Source organism: Lepus europaeus, chromosome 9 (assembly GCF_033115175.1).
Source record: "Lepus europaeus isolate LE1 chromosome 9, mLepTim1.pri, whole genome shotgun sequence".
In the NCBI taxonomy this organism is placed as follows: Eukaryota; Metazoa; Chordata; class Mammalia; order Lagomorpha; family Leporidae; genus Lepus; species Lepus europaeus.
Window position 1 is genome coordinate 10,595,642 of NC_084835.1, and position 19,352 is coordinate 10,614,993.

Consider the following 19,352-nt stretch of genomic DNA (forward strand, 5'->3'; position numbering starts at 1 on the left):
TGATCCTGCAAATTTTGAATCGACATGGATTTTATAGATGGTCACTTGTTTATGAAGGCTTAGTAACTCAAAAAATTTTCTGTAATGATTCAATTTAGCACTAAATTTTCAACTTCAGATAGGGGATGAAGTCCCACGAAATTGCAACAACTGGCAATGGTGAGGTTAGGTATTAGGTCACAGCAAGTGTTTCCTAATTCCTTTTTTTTTTTTTTAAAGATTTATTTTATTTTATTTTATTTGAAAGGCAGAGTTAGAGAGAGAGAGCAAGACAGAGAGAGACTGATCTTCCATCTGCTGGTTCAGTACTCCCCAAATGGCTGCAATGGTGGGAACTGGGCCAGGCCAAAGCCAGAAGCCAGGAACTCCACCGGGGTCTCCAACGTGGGTCTAGGGGCCCAATTACTTAAGCCATCGTTTGCTGCTCTCCCCAGGTGCAGTAGCAGGGAGCTGGATTGGAACTGGAGCAGATGGGTCCCAAATCAGCACCTGTACAGGATGCCAGAGCTGCAGGCAGCAGTTCAACCCACCGCACCACAGAGCTGGCCCCAATATGAATTCTTTGATTACGTAAGTCATAAATAACTTCTCTCACTTTGTGGTTCCTCTATTAACTTTCTTTACAGTCTTCTGAGGAACAGAAGTCCTTAAATTTAATAATGTTGACTTATTAATATTTTATTTTAGTTATATTTTTGTTTTATTTATGAAAATCCCTCCTACCATAAGTTTTTTTTTTTTTTTTAAGCGATGTATTTATTTGAAAGGCAGACTGACAGAAGAGAAGACAGAAATATAGGAGATGGTTCAACTGCTGGTTCAGTCCCCACATGGCTGTGGCTGGTCCAGTCTGAAGCCAGTAGTCAGGAATTCCCACTTGGGTAGGAGCCCCAGTACTGCTTTCTCAGGTGCATTAGCAGAGAGCTGGATAAGAATCAGAGTAGCCAGGACCCCACCCAGTGCTCCAACATAGGATGCTGGCATTGTAGGAAGTAGCTTAACCCCACTGTACCCCAACAGAGTTACCTATGCTAAGGTTTTAATTTTAATAATTCTACACATTTTCCTGTAAATGTTTAGTTGTGTAAATCCTCACACTTAAGTCACTGATCTATCTGCAACTGATTCTTGAGTTTGATAAGGAGTAAGGGGTCCAACTACTTTTTTCCTTATGAACAATCAATTTTCCAGCACTATCCACTGAGTGATCTATCCGTTTCCCCACTGATGCAGCACGTCTTCAGTTTCCCTATACATGTGGATATTAAGTCTAGGTTCTCTTTCTGTCACCACCATTTTCTTATCACTAAGCTTTAGCTCAGACTTGCTCTTGGGTAGGACAAATGCCCCCCACCTGGTTCTCCCACAACAACTTCCTGGACCATCTCAAGAGCCTTTCTTTATACACTTGAATTCTTACAGTTCTGGATCTCACTGTTGGTTTTCTGCCTCCAAAGCAGCTTCAGGCATCATCAACAGCAGCTTTGGAAGCTGCTTAAAAATGATCAAGGAGAAGTGTACACCTTCTGGAAAAACAAGCAGAGACAAAGAATGAGAATAAGAGTTTACTATGTTAAGCAAGTGCTTTCAATACAGATTTATATCCAATGAGAGCAGATAAGTGAGAGGTAGTTTCCAAGAAGTATTTTCATTTCATCACTTCTGACAATTGTTAAGTCACATACCATATCCTATCTTCATATACAGAAGCTTCTTCTTCCCGGATATGTGAGAACAAGATTCTCAAGAGACTTCAGGAAGGGGGCGAGGGAATATTTAACTACAAAGGGTAAGATAATGTCAGAGAACAAGGCTCTCACCTGAGCTTCGCTTACTGCTAACACAGCCATAGGTGGTCCTAGAGACAGAAACATCACACAGTAAGAAGGGCGGAGGTCTTTGGAAAGGGTATGGGGCAGTGGTTATCAATTAGGGGCTGTCCCCCTACAATGAGAAGCTCCAAGCAACAGTGGGTTGGGTCTACATGTAGTTTGATAACCATAGTCACTAGAATAATGTAATCTAAAATTAAAATCTGCAAAAAAACCCCATTTTTTGATAGTACAAACTACAGAAACAAAGCTCTTAAAAAGTGGTTACTCTACACCAGGGACTGTATTATTAAGCCTCTGGCACAGAAACCTGAGTTTTAAAGTCTGGTACTTGACTTATTCAACTCTAACCTTCAAAGATTGTCCATACACACAATTTGTTTACAGAAAAGAACCTAGAGCTGTTAAGATCCAGTATCTTCAGTCAAAGAATTGCTATGGAACACTGGCTTCTGACCATTTTAAACTAATCAAGCCTGACCACTTCTACCAATTTTACCAAGCAACTGCCATGAAGTTGGCAATGAACTGCTGAGAACTAATTACCACCACCACCACCACCAACCACAATACACAGGGAAGGAAAAGAGTGCTTTGTTCTTGATAAACTTTCAAAGGAAACCAGCCAGTGTCTATGCAATGCAAAGGCTACAATGAGCACCCCCTAGAGGAAGCATGCCATTCTGCCTGGGGAAGTTCAGTGAAGATTTTACAGGGCAGGAGAAAATTAAACAAGGCTCAAGTATCTTGAAGGAAGAGTGGAAATTTAGTAAGCAAAGAAGCGTGGATGGAGAGTTCTAAGCAGAGAGGACCATCTGTGAAACTCACAGGCAGGACAAAGAAATGGCACACTCAAGGAAGTGCAGACGATCTGGAGAGAACTGCTGTAGAGGTCAGGGGAGGAGAAAGACCAGCACTGCAGACAATGCGTAACTATTAGGACCTTGGCAGAGCAAAGACACAATCACAGGCGGATCTTAAAGAAACGTCGCTGTGCAGCAGTGGGGCAGGGAAGACTGCACGTGGGAAGCCAGCTATGAGGTGGTTGGGGTGAAGGCAGATGCTTAAACTCCAGCTAGTGACGTCCTCCTGGACAGCACACAGGGCACAACATGTTACAACATGAAACACGGACCAAAAACGACAGGAGTCAATCACGATTTCTTGGCCTTTTGTGGCAGGTTCTACAGTGTCAAGTTTTTCAAATCTAAGTACACCATATCATCCCTTTAGCAAAGAAGCACAAAAACCACAACCATGGCTTTGAATCAACTCTTCTAGGCCTGCAAAAAGTGTGACAGCTGACTAAACCTTCTAAACAGAGTTCTTTAGTCACACAGGTTACAGACCCCACTGCAGCGAGAGCTGGGCTCAGTGGAAACCCCTCAGTCTTGGCAGTGGCCAGGACAGTGCAGTCCTGCTCTCCACAGGCAGGGGCAGGAGGTGGTATCTCAAATAACAACAAACAAGTCCTGGAACAAGGAAACCCTGTCTTCCTTGACAGGATCAGATGAGTCTGCATTTCCCTCTACAATCAACTGATTCTAATCATTCATATTTATGTTTTACATGGCTGTAATTATGTAACATTCAAAGTATCTTCCATCTTGATTTTTTTTTTCAAACAAAGGTGTCTGGTTCTGCGGTTCGGGCACTAAGCTGATCTCTCTAATACTGACCATACAAGGTTGCTGGGAAGACTGGGTCTGAGATACAGTTGTGCTGTGCCCAGGGCATAATGATCATGCAACACATGACAGCTACCAAAGGCCGAAGCTGACAATGCAACTTCCACTTTCTCGAAAAAATAAAACATGTATTACCATTAGGAAAAGGTCTCTCACTTTGACACAGGATCCCCATTAAAATCAAATATGTATGTATTATATAAACGTACAGACAGCATGTGTAATCCTGTTAAATTGTACAGCTGGGCAAAATTAAAGGGTTGAAATAGGATAAAAATCCCAAAAATATTTAAAAATCAATACTTACTAAATATCTGCAAAATGTTACGGGCACAGAGCTGCTCAGTAAGTACAGTGTTCAGTTTAAGTTTCATTATACTTTGTCTTTCAGAACTTTTTATGCTTACAGGAAATTTTTTTTTTTATTTATGTGACAGAGAGAGAGAGAGAGAGAGAGAGAAAAGTCTTCCTTCCATTGGTTGACCCCCAAAAATGGCCGCTGCGGCTGGAGCTATGCCGATCCGAAGCCAGGAACCAGGTGCTTCCTCCTGGTTTCCCATGTGGGTGCAGTGGCCCAAGCGCTTGGGCCATCCTCCACTGCCTCCACTTCCCGGGCCACAGCAGAGAGCTGGATTGGAAGAGGAGCAACCGGGACTAGAACCCAGCGTCAATATGGGATGCTGACGCGCAGGCAGAGGATTAACAAAGTGACCCATGGCGCCGGCCCGGGAAAATTTTTTAAAAATATAATCTAGTTAGCATGAGAGAGAATAAAAAATGAAAAATACACAGCTCAAGAATGATAGTTGGGGCATAGGCATTGTGGTGTAGGGGGTTAAGCTGCCACTTGAGGTGCCCGCATCCCACACTGCAGTGTCAGTTCGAGTCTTGGCTTCTCCACTTCCAGTCTGGCTTCCTGTTAATGTGCCTGGAAAGGTAGCAGATGATGGCCCAAGTGCCTGGGCTCCTGCCACCCACATAGGAAATCTGGACGAAGTTCCTGACTTCTGCCTTTGGCCTGGCCCAGTCCTGGCTACTGGAGGCATTTGGGGAGTGAATGGGTGAATAGGAGCTTGATGAACAATGCCATTCTCTCTCATTCTTTCAAATTAAAATAAGTAGAAGCATTTGTCAGCCCCTACCTGATCTGCCAACCTGCTGCTTCCTTGCAGTGTTCAATAAATCTAGTCTGTGCTCTTGAAAAAAAGTGTTTTTGTTTTTTGTTTTTTTTTGTTTTTTTTCAAATGGATACTAAGAGGCAGGTTTATGCCCATCAACAGAGAAGTTATTCATGGGGGTGCCTCTAAGGTCAAGGTTACATATATATCCTATCATCTACAACTTATCACTACTTAAACTCAAAGGTTACTTAGCTCCTAGGTCAGGCAATTCCCTGCCCATTGTGCCTCTCCATAGGAAAATGGTTCTTTCCATGTTAAAAATCTGGGCCAAAAGAAATGGACAGCAGTGCTGTGGGTAGGCAGGTGGAACAAGGAGTGAACAGGAGATGTGATTTTAGCCTGCGAGGAGTTCCTACACAACCAGGACAGTTCTAAAATTCAATGCACACGGTGGAGTTTTCTTCACCTTACAAAGGGTCCAAATTCAATTGTACTAGTATGAGCTACAGGAAGATGGACAGAAGGAAAGCAGGATAGATTTCCTAGGTACCTATGAAGTGCTCTGTATCAAACTAGGCATGATCTGATCACCAGCATACCTCCTGAGTAGACAGTATTAGCTCTACCAAGGCAGATGAAGAAAAGATTTATTTGAAAGTCAGAGAGAGAGAGAGAGAGAGAGAGAGAGAGACAGAGATCTTCCATTTACTGGTTCACTCCCCAGATGGCTCCAACAGCCACCACTGGGCCAGGCTAAAGCTAAGAGTTTTTTCTGGGTCTCCCAGGTGGGTAGCATGGGCTCAGACATTTGAGTCATCTTCCACTGCTTTCCCAGGCCATTAGCAGGGAGCTGGATCGGAAATGGAGCAGCCACATAGGATGTCGGTGTCACAAGTGGCGGCTTTACCTGCTATGCCATAACACTGGCCCTGGAAAAAAAAATTAGATTTTAACCAACTCCAGTCATCCAGCCACCAAATGATGGGACTGTGGTTCCAATTCATAACCTCTTTGACTCTAAAATCACAATGGTTCCTCTGGAACACATGGCCCAACAAAGTAACTCCCCAGAAAGAGGAAATAAATGAAAAATTTTAAGGGGGGGGGGGGCCAGGAAACCAGTTAATTAAGCAAACAAACTTACATTAGTAAGCTAAATAATTTATTTTTGAATTTTCTTTTCTTTTTGGAAGATTTATTTTATTTATTGGAAAGGCAGATAAAGAGAGAGATGAAAAGAGGAAGAGAGAGACCAAGAGAACTTCCTTCCACTGGTTCACTCCTCCAATAGTCCCAATGGCCTGGGAAGGGCCAAGCTGAAACCAGGAGCCAGGAACTCCATCTGGGTCTCCCATATAGATGGCAAGGGCCCAAATACTTGGGCCTTCTTACACTACTTTCCCAGGCACAACAGTAGAGAGCTGGATCACAAGCAGAGCAGCCAGAACTCAAACAGGATGACAGCGTCGTAAGTGGTGGTTTAACCTGTTGTCACCACAACGCTGGTGCATAAGCTCGATCACGTAACTGAATTACACAACCACTAATTACTAAATATGTTGCACAAACACTGTATTTCATTATTAACAGAAACATTTGACCCAGCTCCACCCAGGTAGTACTCTTAACGGACCATAACAGCTCTTGTGAAACTTGAATACACTTTTCCCTCAAAATTTTTCCTATACTAATCATGTTGATTAAAATCATGAAGATGATGTTACCATCTTTTTTAAAAGTAAAAAGTATTACTGAGCTGCAATATGCAAATATAAAAGTGCATACATTGAGGCCAGCACTGTGACTCAGTGGGCTAATGCTCTGGCCTGCAGTGCCGGCATTCCCATATGGGCGCCGGTTCAAGACCCGGCTGCTCCTCTTCCAGTCCAGCTCTCTGCTATGTCCTGGGAAAACAGTGGAGGATGGCCCAAGTCCTTGTGCTCCTGCACCCAGGTGGGAGACCTGGAGGAAGCTCCTGGCTCCTGGCTTCGGATTGGTGCAGTTCCGGCCGTTGCAGCCAACTGGGGAGTGAACCATCGGATGGAAGACCTCTCTCTCTCTCTCTCTCTGCCTCTCCCCTCTCTGTGTAACTTTGACTTTCAAATAAATACATAAATAAATTTTTTTTAAAAGTGCATACATCATAATCTGATTCTCACTAATAAACACATAAATGCCAGCGCAGGAAGCAGACCATTACCAGTGCTCACAAAGACCCCTCTGCACCCTCCCCGCAGTCACTAACTTCCCTTTCCTCTCCGGACTTCTAACATCAGAGCTTAGTTTTGCTTCTTTGGGAACTGTGTGTAGTCCACGTCTTTGTGTGTCTCTCTCCCTCAGGGCTGTGATAACCGTGAGGGGTTACTCCATCGTAACTGCTGTGGAGCAGTGCAGAGCAGCACCAGGCCTCTAGTTAGCCACGTTATTGCAGCGGCACAATGAGGCTTTTCCTGGTTTGGAGCTCTTGATGCACTGCCGGCTTTCGTGTACTTGAAAATTTCCTTATTTTTCACAATTAGACTTCTTCAGAAAAGAAATACTATCAGAAAAAAATTTACAACATGTATTAGGTCAAACGCATTTTGATTATCAGCCTTTTCAGCTGAGCACTGACATATAACTTGCTTTTAGCCTTGATAAAGCAATTAAAATGTGATTTTTTTTCAATTCCAAAGTTATTTCCTTTGCTAAGAGGGAGAAGGGCTGTACAAATGACATTTCTGAAATGTGCCACAAATAATAATCATATTCCCTGTAAATAAAAACCACCAGGGAAAATACATCATGAAATGACTGTGACTCAACAGCCATCCACTTTGCTCGGAGAGCAGCTATGGAAGTTCTGGAGGACACGTGTGGACAGTGAGTCGGGAAACTTCTTTTCCCTGAATACGCTTTATCAATACATGCTCAATAAAGGTAAATAAGGTGGCTCCCTGTCAAACCAAGACGCCCTCCGTGTGAGCTCAGCTCCACGGGCCTCTCGTTTTTGCCCCTCACTCTTCAGCAGCCGCTGCCCTGTTCTGCTGGCCCCAATACCTTCTCTCTCACCTCCCACAAACCCAAACAGGATAAAGGAATACCTTCTTCTACACTTGGAATCATGGAACAAAATCCCTTCCTATCTACATGTCATCATTTCCAGGAATGAGAATCTTTGGGGTTATTGTCAACAATTATGGCAGAAAAAGTTCTGCCTCCTATTAAAGGGCTTAGGGTCTCTTATCACAGTGCAGAGGTACCTTCTAATCTGCTAACACTGTTTACAGGCTCCCTGGAGTCCAAAAGTGAATCAGAAAGGACAGTTAAGAGTCTGAGCTAGCCTCCTCTTTTTGCCTTTTTAATTCACCTCTAGCCCTCTATTGCAAGACTCCCAGATGCCAGGATTCACAATCTGCTTTTACTGTGCCCTTAGCAAACATCCTATCCCAAAGCCCTGATCTGGGCTTTCATCCCCTCAGTTCACTGTCCTCATCACTGCACACATGCTGTTCCCAGACGGGCCCAGCCTTTCGGTATGAAGCTCCTGCTGCTTCAACCTCTCTGGCACTCAGGGAAGCACACCTGCTACCTGGGTAGCAGCAGCTGACAAGAGACAGTAAGAAAGGAATAGCAGGATGGCAGGGAACGACAGAGTCTCGGCCTCCAAGTACATTAGGTTGAAAGCAAACACCCACACTAAATCAGGAAGAACCTGTCATTTACAAAGTGTGACAGGAGCATGGATGTGTCCATCAAGTTAGGCATGATGATCAGACACAGAGAAAAAAGTCAGCATTTTTTAATTTCCTCCTCATCAGCAATACCGAGGTCAGCTAAAACCCGGCAGGGAGTTCCGTGTCCAGTGTGAGCCTGGACCAGATGCGCTCTCAGGACCCCGCTCTCGCTGAGATCTTACACTCCTTCCCAGACTCTGTCTAGGTGGTGCTCAGCAAGGCTGGATCTGGATCTGTTCTGGGGGAGGAAGTGCTGGGTTTAAAGGCACACACAGCACCTAAGTAAGAGAGCTCAAAGGTACCAGTCCCAAAGCAGGGCTCTCAGTATTGGAGACTAGCTGGACACAGCGTCCAGTGGCACAGCGCCAACGCTTAAAGGGGAGACTGCTCCACACAGGCCCGCCTCCCTTGTCCTCACTTCTTCCAACAGCAAGAGGCTTCCTCCTTCCCAGGTACAAATGGGGAATGTGTAAGCCTCACAGGGCACCAACTCAGGGTGCGAGAGCCATGTCATTCTGCCTTCTCAGCCCAACTCTGTCCACCTTGCTGTACTAGCACTTGATTCCCGGGAGACAAAAGTCAAACACTTCAGAGAAGTCCTCACAAAGTGAGAAAACTGTTATGCGCAGTGTTTTTCTTCTCTCCACAATGGAATGATCGTGAAAAAACTTCAAGGTCATTGCACATACAACTACCAGAAGCAGTAAGTAGCTTTTTCATTAAACTATCAGTTCTTTGATTACCCTGAGCAATGAGTTCAAGAAACTGACACCAAAAACCCTTGAAAAGGAGAGAAAATATCTAAAAATGGATAAAACTCTTGACTGCTGTTGTTATTAAAATATATGCTCATCTTAAAATCTGTATTAAGTCAGTCAACATGACTGTTCTATTTACTAGACTTTCCAGTGGGAGCTTGACAGGTACTTTATAAATCCTACTTCTGGCGTTGATAAAGCAATTACAAGGTGATTTTTCAGTAATTTCATTGCACGATTCAATTTGTCTTTGCAATGATAAATATTTAAAATTAAAGGCTACAGAGACTTTCAATTTCCAACTCTCTGCAAACCCACTAAGAATTTCTCTCTCTCTCTTTTTTTTAAAATTTATTTGACAGAGTTAGACTGAGAGAGACAGAGACAGAAAGGTCTTCCTTCCATTGGTTCACCCCACAAATGGCCGCTATGGCCGGAGCTACTCCGATCTGATCCGCAGCAAGGAGCCAGGTGCTTCCTCCTGGTCTCCTATTCGGGTGCAGGGGCCCAAGCACTTGGGCCACAGCAGAGAGCTGGCCTGGAAGAGGAGCAACCAGGACTAGAACCTGGCGCCCATATGGGATGCCGGCGCCACAGGCAGAGGATTAACCAAGTGAGCCATGGCACTGGCTCCCCCACTAAGGATTTCTTCCCCGCTCTTTAATCTGCAATGACAACAATTCTTTTTTTTTTAAAGTAATTTACTCGAGAGGCAGAGCATCAGAGAGAGAGAAGGACCTCCCAACTGCTGGTTCACTTTCCAAAAGCCTGCGAAGGCCAGGACTGTGCTAGGATTGAAGCTAGCAGCAAGGAGCTTAATACAGGTCTCCCCCATGTGGGTGTCAGGGACCCAACTACTTAAACCATAACTTGCTGCCTCCCAACTGACCACCGGGCACAAGAACTGGAATTGGCAGACAGATCTGGAAATCAAACCCAGGCACTGGAGCATGGGAAGTGGGCATCTTAACTGCTAGGCCAAACGCCAGCTCCCAAACCTAGAATGTTTGATTTCATGATAATCACAGGGACTTTGGGCCTGGTTTCTTCAGTTAATGGCAGTGACATGGTGCAGGCGTCTGGTCTAGCAACTGGGGTGCCGAATCTCAGATGGGCGTGCCTGCTTCCAGTCCCAGCTGTACCTCCCATCCAGTTTCCTGCACCCTGAGAAGCCAGAAGATGATGGCTGCAGTACTCAGGGCCCCTGCTGCCCATGATGGAGACCTGGGTAGAGGTATTTTGGCCTGGCCAAGTCCTGACTGTTATTGGCATTTGGTGAGTGAACCAGTAGGTAGAAGATCTCTGCCTTTCACATAAAAATGATAATAAATTTATTTTAAGAAGTAAATGATATGATTATATTAGGGCTATTTATTTCTTTACATGTGAACTTACTTTCATGTAAAGGAACGTACAATCAACTAATTATACTTATTTCTTGTCTTTAAAAAAGATCAACATATAATTGGGGGAAAAAGGATTCAAATGGATCATCTTGCCACATTTAATATCTCCCTGCAGTGGAGGTCCTGCCAAGCACCATAACAGACATTTTATTACTCAGAGAGCTATATAACTGCCCAACAAGTCCACATAAAAAGGTACCCATTTTGGACAGCAACTTAGTTATCAGTGCTATCGTAAATTACCAACAATTCGTTCACTCAACAAAGTGTCAGGCATTCTACTAAGTGCTAGATACACAAAAGTGAGCAAAAATGATTCCCACTCTCCTACAACTTACAGTGTGGTGAGGACAAGACAGTCATCAAATGCATAACAGAGCAGGTACTTACAAAGTCAGAGAGGGTTATAAAGAAACAAATATAACCTAAAGAAACCTGACGTGGACTGGCAGTGAGAGTCAGGGGGGACTTCCCTAAGGGGAAGGGATGCTGATGAGATCTGCAGGCCCAGGTAGGTGGCTGGCGTTTTGAATATGTTAGGGCCAGGGAAAGAGCCTGTGGTGGAGAGTCAGCCACACTGACACAGAGGTTAGCTGGGCCAGAGTGTCCAGAGCACAGGGAGCTAGGGATACAGGGCTAGCCAAATAAAGACCAGCGCAGGGAGTGTTTCTGAATACGCAGCAGGAAGAGGGCCTTTGGCATCACAGGGTTGCAGCAAGGCTTGAATAACGCAATGCCTTAAAAAAAAAGTTCTGAACAGCACCCGATGCTTGGTTAGTGCTCTTCTGTTCCACTGCTTTGTTTTCTAAATAAATTTTTGGTCTGGACGCCAAGTGAAATGACTGAAAAGCGTGAAAGGCAAATCCAATATGTAACCCTGTGTTTTTGCCCCCATACCACCCTGCCTACAATTTCTTCCATTTAACAAGTTCAAAATCTGCAGCTGACAACTAGTGCTTCATAATGACAGTAATTCCAATTATTTGTTGAGTATTTACTATGTGCCAGGCACTTACTCTAAGCTCTTTATTTACATTAACTTATTTAATCCTCAACTGTAGAAGAAAGGTTTTATTATTGCACAAACAAGGATTAACAAGGTTCAAGAAGGTCAGAGAACTTACCCTACATCACACTGCTAGCAAATGTTGGAGCTGTTAGGTTAAAAGGGAAGTTCAGTAATGGTGTAATTAAACATCTTAGGTGTGCGTGTATGTGCACAGATCTGTATCAGTACGGAAGGCGGGGGCACGGGAAAGGAGCAGAACGCCTAGGTACGGAGTCACACTGACACACAGTTGAGGATCCGTGTCTTAGTCACCTTTATATTCCCGGCGCAGCGCATAGTGCCGGGGCTATCAGTGGGGCTCAGAATTGAAGATGGGTACAAAGGACTTCAATGTGGAAACAGTGACTTTCTGACATCAGCCATTCACTTGGTGGCTGTATTTTCCCTGAACGTCTTCTTTTTAATGATTAAATCCAAGATCTGGGCTGCATTACCTTTGTCACATTTCACAGACATTAGCCAGGAGGCAGACTGGGATGACAGCAAGGACAGCGAACAGCTCCAAACACTCTCCGGCCACAGCCCGCATCTACCGTTTGCCCCGGGGGCTCTGCTGTCCTCCCCTGAGCATCCCAGCCACGTCGGCCCCGGGCCGCAGGAGCACATCACCCACTTTCCCTTCATCACGGTTCCCGCCCTCAATCCCCAACACCAGGCGGCAGGACCTTTGTCCAGCTGCTGTCTGGAAGCATCCCCAGCGCCTAAATCTAGGTGAACACGAATGAGAAGACAATCACCTGGGGACCGCGTTCTCAGGCCCTTGCGCTCCGCACCCCGGCGGCTCCACACCGCATTTTAACAGGAACACCATTTTTACATCACGGTGCGGCTCGAGAAGCGGCCTGGACTCCATTTTCTGAGTCGAGTCCCTTAAACAATACCGCGAAGGGAGGTCCGCCCTGGCATGAACGCCCACCATCCTCACTCTACAGGCTACGAAACGGGGGGCCTAGGAAAGACAGAGTCGCCCAGGGTCAAGCTGAGAACCCGGGTGAGAGCCTTGGGTGGCGTCCGGGTTCCGAAACGCTCTTTGAAAAGAGGTCGCGCAGTGGATTCCGAAAGCTTCAAGGGCTTAAAAATGACTGTTCGCCGCCATCCATTAGGCACTAGGTGCAGGCCCGGCGAAGCCGCCCCTCGCCCCCGCCGGCGCCCCGCCCCTCGCTCAGGCCGCGCCCCCTGCGGCCCCGCCCCCGGCCCGGCCCCCGCCGCCCCGGCCTCACGCCGCGCCCCGGCCAGGTCTCCCGCGCCTCCGGGGGGCCGCCCCCTCCCGCCCGAGCCAATCAGCAGCGGCCCGGGGGCGGCGCCACGGGGGCTCCCGGCCCTCCTATCTGGGCACCAATTGGCCGGCGCAGACGTCGCTCACGAGGTCGCGCCCCGCACTCGCCTTCCTCCTCTTCCTCCGCCCTCCCCTTCAGAAAACACGGCGGTTGGGCCGGGGCGGCCGCCAACTGCAGGCGGGAAGCGGCGGGGCGAGCAGCCGGGGAACGAGGGAAGGAGGGACTGCAAGGAAGTCGAGGAGGATACAGAGGAGGAGGCGGGGAGGCCGGCCCAGCCGGGGCTGTCGCTATCGAGAACAAGATGGCGGCGCTGGCGGAGGGCCAGCTGTGAGGCGGGGCCGCGGCCATTCCCCCTCCGCCCCCACCCGCGCGCCGGCCGGGCCGGTCAGGGGGAGCCCTCTCGCTGGGCCCGGCCGCGGGCGGGGAGGGGAGGGGAGCGGCCCGGCCCACTATGCAAAGCGCCCGCCGCCGCCGCCGCCGCCGCCCCGTGGCAAAGGTAAAAGGGTCGGGTTCAGCCGCCGCCGCGGCGCCTCCATGTCCGCGCGCCAGGCCCGCCCCCTCCGGCCCGAGCCCGCCCCGGCCCCCTTCGCAGTGTTACCTCAGGATCTGGCGCCACAGCGGCCTGGAAGCGGGTCCCGTGTCGGCGGCGGGCGGCCCCCGGCGCGGAGGGCAGGGCGGGCGAGGCCGGGCTCCCGGAGTCGGCGGATGGCGGGAGCCCCGGGGGCCGCGGGCTCGCGGGGGCCGCGGGCGGGAGGCGACGCCGAGGCGGAGGCGGGGGCGGGCCCGGGGGCGCCGCCGGGGTCGCGGGGAAGGAGGGGTTTGTTATTGTTTTTGTCAGTGAAAGGTCAGAGTTCGTGACCCCGGTGCCGCCGCCGCCGCCGCCCGCGCGCTGGGAGGAGGAGGGCGAATGTTCTTCTTCCTCTTCCCAGCGCCAGCCTCGCCGCGGCGGCGGGGGGCGGGCGAGCACGCGATTGGCTGAGGCGCGCGCGCGCACCGGAACGCCGCGGCCGGCGCTCGGGCCGTCCGGGCCGCGGGCCCTGCGCGGCGGCCCCCGGCCCGAGGCCCGCGGAGCCCGCGGGCGCCCCACGCGGGACCGCGAGCCGCGCGCGGCGGGGCGGGGCCTGCGAGCCCGGGGCGGCCTCCGCGGAGGTCGGCGGCGGGTGCGGGCCTTCGAAGGTGCAAGGGAGCGGTGTCGGGTACGGTGCGGAGAGGCCCGGGCCGCCTCGGTGCGCGGACCGCGGGTCCGAGCGAGAAAGCTGCCCCCCACCCCGGGCCTCCCTCGGCCCGCGGAGCCCCCGGGTTTTCCCCGGTGGCGACTTGGCCGGGAGCTGCAGCACCTTTGAGCCGGGCTGTGCGCCTCGTCGCCCGGCGTGGTCGGCCGCGGATTCTGTGCTAACGGGTTTCTCCCTCTGCGTGTCTCTTATGGGAAGAAATACTTGAAGACTGATGGGTTAACTTGTTTTCCTAGCTGTTCCCATAGGGCGTTTTTATCAGCGTGGTCCGCCCAGCGTTGGGGATTTGTCCGTACGCTTATGATGATGGTTGGATAGGAACTGCTAAAAACGCAGCTGTTGGCCTTCTCTCCTTGTTGTCACCTTGCAAAGTGGGGAAGAGAGCTGCGTTTGTGTAGTGTTAGGCGAACCACAGACACTGGGGCCGGAGAGGGCTCCTCGCTGGAAGATTTCCCCGTGTGCAGGCGGTGAGCCCGAGGTGACAGTACTCTGGGAAACTCTTGGAAACGTGCACTCTGAAGCAATGTTTTTACTGTTCATGCTCCCAGATACAGTGTTCAGTGTAAGAATTTACCTATCAACGGGAGGGGTTTTCTGAAACAGTACATTTGCAGGAGATACTACATGTTTTTGCGTTGGCTTAATTCTCTGATTCCTGTCCTGTAATACTGTGTAGCTGTGTAAACGAAGCACTGTTCCTTTGATTTTACTTAGGTGTGGGAACTGACGGGTGAGCAGTCTGCCCTGTGTTACGAGCACAGTAAGTGAAAACGGCTGTGACCTAACCTTTTGGATGCCAGCCTGTGTCGGGAACCAGCTGCATCAGTTTACCTCATTTGTAACGGTTCAGTAGGCAGTTAATAGTAAAGTAGTAGCAAGGGTTCATAACCTTCATTGGGTTGACCAGCTTTTCTTCCCTGAAACAGATGCACATACACACAGATTATGCACAGTATCAGCACCTTAAGGCCTCTGTCAGCTGAGCTCAGCATTGCTGTGGAACATTTTTTTTTTTTTTTTTGGCTCTATTGTGTTTGGAAGTTTTTAATGAAAACTCTAAATGGCTTTGTAAGAAGTTTTATAGTTAAAAAAAATATATATAGCTTGCATGTATCATACTATGTGTATGTAGGTGTCGGAGATCCCATTAGTAAAAACCATGCACATTTGCCTTAGCAGCCTTTAAAATGAGCATTTTTGACTGGGAGGGTACCTCAGCTGCGAGGCTCCTAGAGGTTTCTGAAGCAGTAAGCTTTGGGTAAAGCCTGGCCCTGGCGTGGGCACTTGAAAACTTCACAGGTAATTCTGATGCGCACTGATTTCACTCCAAAACTACATGATCCACATGACAAAAACAACAAAACTTTGGTGGTTTCACCTTTTGAAATACAGTTTTAGAATTTTTTTTTTTTTCCTTTTTAAAAAAGATAGCTCTTTGGTCCTGCCAGGAAATTAATAGGGCTGGGGATAAAAGGAGCTCCCTGTGAGTGATGGTACATCTGGCTGTCCTCAGCCCTTTCGGCCCCTGGCCACACTGGGAGCCCTGTAGGGGTGCGCTTTGTCTCCATCCAGTGCCTGGGGCGGTCAGTGTGAAGTGGATGTGAATGCTGCTCAGCAGGGAATGATGCCCACACCACTGTCCTGTGTGGACAGATGAGCTCAATGGCCTGCAGCCTGGCACTGCTTGCATAGAGTGCTGGGTGAGACCACAGTGTTCCCTCCTCTGCCCCAGTGCTTCCCTGGGCACACCTTTTTGACAAAACTTACCTGTGGTCAGTCTGACTTGTCTCTGAATTTGAGAGCCAGAACTGTATAGTACAATTTTATCTGGTACCTAGCATGGAGTAAACATTTTGCTATCCAAAGTTATTTTAAATCTGCCTTTAAATAACAAATGTGGACTCAGTGAAAATCAGATTTTGACTGAAAATATTTGTAGATGTGCTGAATTTCTTAAATCACTATTAGAAGGTTTTTTTACTGGTAAAGGTTCTGCTTTTGTGAGCATAAAGTTTTTGTGATGTAAATTAATAACTGATAACTTATAATCTTATAGATGGAAGGCTTAATACCTAACCTTACATATTTGTAAGTTTATATTAATTTTTGGTAAGTTTATGCTTTATAATATAGTAATCTCATCAGACTTCTGTTGATATCATTTGTGTATTATGTACCATTGTGAAATAAATTTTTAACTATCATACAGTTGCTATTAGTCTTTTTTTTTTTTTTTAAGAATGTGGAATCTGAATGAACATAACCTTTGAACACCAGATTGCACATTCCTTACACGTTATCCTGTTTATAATAATGTTGTGAAGTGGGTGGTATTACCCTGTTTGTACAGCTGAAGCGGGCGAGGCCTAGACAGGACAATCAGCCTAAATCCTGTGGCTGGCAAGCTGGGAAGCACTGTTAACATGACTTGTGCTCAGTTCTCTGTCCTTGAGGACTCAACATCTGGGTCTGCTCCCCTGCTTGCTCTGTCCCAGTCAACCCCTGTTGGTCAGGCCTGTTGGGGAGATCTCACCTTTGTGTAAATAGCTCTTGTTCTGCCCTGGAGAAAGACCACTGTCCCTATTGTGGATTGGTGGTACAGGGACACTGGAAGCGTTGTCTTTCCTAGCTCTCTCCCAAGAGAGTCATTCCCCTGTTGTCTCTGACCAGGGTTTCTTGGCCTTTGAAAAGGTGCTGTTTCTAAATTTTATGTCACTCAGGTATCTTAGAGCAGTTCTTGATTTTTATGGGGAGGTATAAAACCCCTTCCAGAGGGTGATGGAAAATTGTTCTCTTAAAAATGTACCTACCCTTGGTTCCCTAGTTCCAGAGTATGGGTTTATTTCCTAGGGACTCTGAATCTTGAGGCTGAGGAAGTAGAGCAGAGTTTTCCCCTGGAGAGCCTGCGGAGTTGTAGCTGCACGGTTTTCAATGACGTGTGCCTCTGCTCTTGGCTACCTTTGTGTCCAAGTTCCCAAGTCCTAGTACTTACTATTCCCAGAGAATGTTGTCATCCTATTTCCTGCATAGAAGGACAGTCACTTGTGTATAGGGTGGGACACAGCGATCTGAGGTCTCAGGACCCCTGTAGATACGGAATTGGTCCTCCTCTGTAGTCCTGCCTTGGCTTTTCAGGACATCTGTGACTCCAGCTTCCCAGCTCCTCCAAGGACAGGGGTCTTGGGGTTGTCTCACTGCTGTCCCCTCCAAAGGAACTGTGGTGATGACTTTCTTCTATGCCAAGTTAGCCCATGTTTGTACAGTTACATCTTCCCAAATCTAGACTGACATTTTCCATACCCTGTGCTGCTGCTTGGACTTTTTGTCCTTCAAGCTGTGTGTGTATTTAGTGGGTTTTGGGAGGGAGCCAAGAAATGTTTTCTGGTTATCGGTCGCTGCATAATCACATCTAAACTCGGTGGTCTTAAAACCTCAAGTGTTATTAAAATCTTGTAGTTCTAGGGGAGTCAGGTAGTTCTCTGTGGGGTCCCTCGTTGTTGCAGCCTGGAGTCTGAGCCATTCGAAAGGCTTCCTGACTGAGCTCAGGTGGTGCTGCTTGGTATCAACACCTCCAGCACCTCCTTGGCCTGCCTTCCTCCCTTCCTCTGTTCTCTGTTGTGAGAACTAGTGGCAGAAGAAAAAGTGCCGTTTTTATGACCCAGCCCCAGGAGTTAGAGAGTCACTTCCTCTGCTGCTTTGAGGCCATCACTGAGTTCTGCCTGCATCAGGGGTGGGGAACATGTACTCCCCTACAGGAGGGCAGCTGTGACCTACTTCAGAAAGTTTATGGAAAATGGAACTACATGATTTTTAGAGTAGAAGTTTTTCGAAACCCATATGTAGTTTATTCATAATACACATTTTAATGAGCCTTTTGAAGACCCTTTAACTTGTGGGCATCTTTGACAGAATCTACCACGCTTAGGTTTATTTCTCTTTAAATGGAAGGCCAGAGGGGCTTTACTAAAGCTTGTTCTTATCACTGACCTACTTTACAGCATTGGAAGGCTCCCAGTCTAGTAACCAGCAGTACCAGTGCTCCTGAATGGTACACTCCAGGTGTGAACAGGCCACGTAGCATGTGCGCCACCTCCAGGGACCTATCCTGCCCTTTTTCTCTGTGAGGGAACCCACTCTTTGGATGTTAAGCCTCAACTCAGCATCACCTCCGGAACTCAATCTGCTTCAGGAACAATCCATTCAGTTACCCACCTTCCCAGAGCACTTTCCCTGTACTAACCTTAGAGAGTCACCGTGTGTATACCTGACTTCTCGGATTATGCGCTGCCCGCAGTAACTAGCCACGTTTAGCTTCATACCACACCTGGCCTAAGTCCCTCAGAATTCTTTCAGGCATAGGTGCATCACAGTCAGCCACTTAACCTTCATCTTCAGAGAGTTGAATGAAAATTTCTAGCCCCAGAAAAAACACCCCGATCATGTTAACCTTGCTTTTCAGCTAAATAATTTTAGAGATTAATATCTCTGTGTTTCTTGAGGCTTCAGCTTTCAACATTGATTTGTGCATAGATGTTTTAGTTAAGGTTCAGACCATCAGCACTCATACAAGAGGGAGGTATGTGTCAGTTAGCTGTGTATCAGCTTTGACCAGTGCAGTCTATCTGTAGATAGAGAAGGAGGGTGGTGGCGGCTGGGTGGCAAGCACTCTGGTGGCCCCCCATGTTCTAGAGTCCCTGTTACTCTTTGGACAAAAGCACCAACCCCAAGTTCATTTGCTGCAAGGTCTGGCTGGAGCATCACCTTGCAGGGTGGCTGGGTGTGGAAGGAAGTTCATAATCCTAACCTAATTCCTGAATGGGGCACTTTAATTTATGTAGATAAGCACCTTCCAGTGTTTCTTGTGCCATATAAAACTTTAAAAATTTTGAAATATGCTATTTAGCAAATGTTTTACCTCTTGTAGTTTTTCTGCAAGAGAACTTAGTTTGCTCTCTTTGTGAGGAGTGAGTGTGTCTCATCCTGCATGGTGATTGTGAAAACAGGCTCTTTGTTGAGTAGGTCAAAGGTTGCAGTTTAATTCATGAAATCATTATGGTGAAGACTATTATTTTTCATCTTGTCTCACAAAGTAAGTTTCAGTGTCATACTGAATAGTATTACAGCCTTATTTTTAAAGGAGCTTATTTCGTACCTATAACAACTTTATAATTATACATGTCAGAATCAGCCAGCCTTGTGCTTTAGGGCTTGGCCGGTTACCGCAGCCATCAGGAAGGAATTTCTCTTCCAACG

The 19,352-nt window shown here is 47.6% G+C and overlaps 1 protein-coding gene across 5 annotated transcripts in view; it reads right to left on the reverse strand.

Annotated features, from left to right (window-relative positions):
- NR2C2 (nuclear receptor subfamily 2 group C member 2) overlaps positions 1-13,542 on the reverse strand; it is an 81,798-nt gene extending 68,256 nt beyond the window's left edge. For 2 of the 5 annotated variants that reach the window (XR_009866758.1, XM_062200505.1), the window contains exons 1-3: positions 13,466-13,528; positions 1,821-1,858; positions 1,421-1,526 (exon numbers count right to left, since the gene is read on the reverse strand). The gene's annotated coding sequence lies outside the window, so the exon portion shown is untranslated. Of the gene's footprint in view, positions 1-1,420; positions 1,527-1,820; positions 1,859-13,465 lie in introns of all 5 variants that reach the window. The other 3 variants (XR_009866759.1, XM_062200508.1, XM_062200511.1) reach the window with 3 other exon arrangements.
- Positions 13,543-19,352: the final 5,810 nt, after the last annotated feature.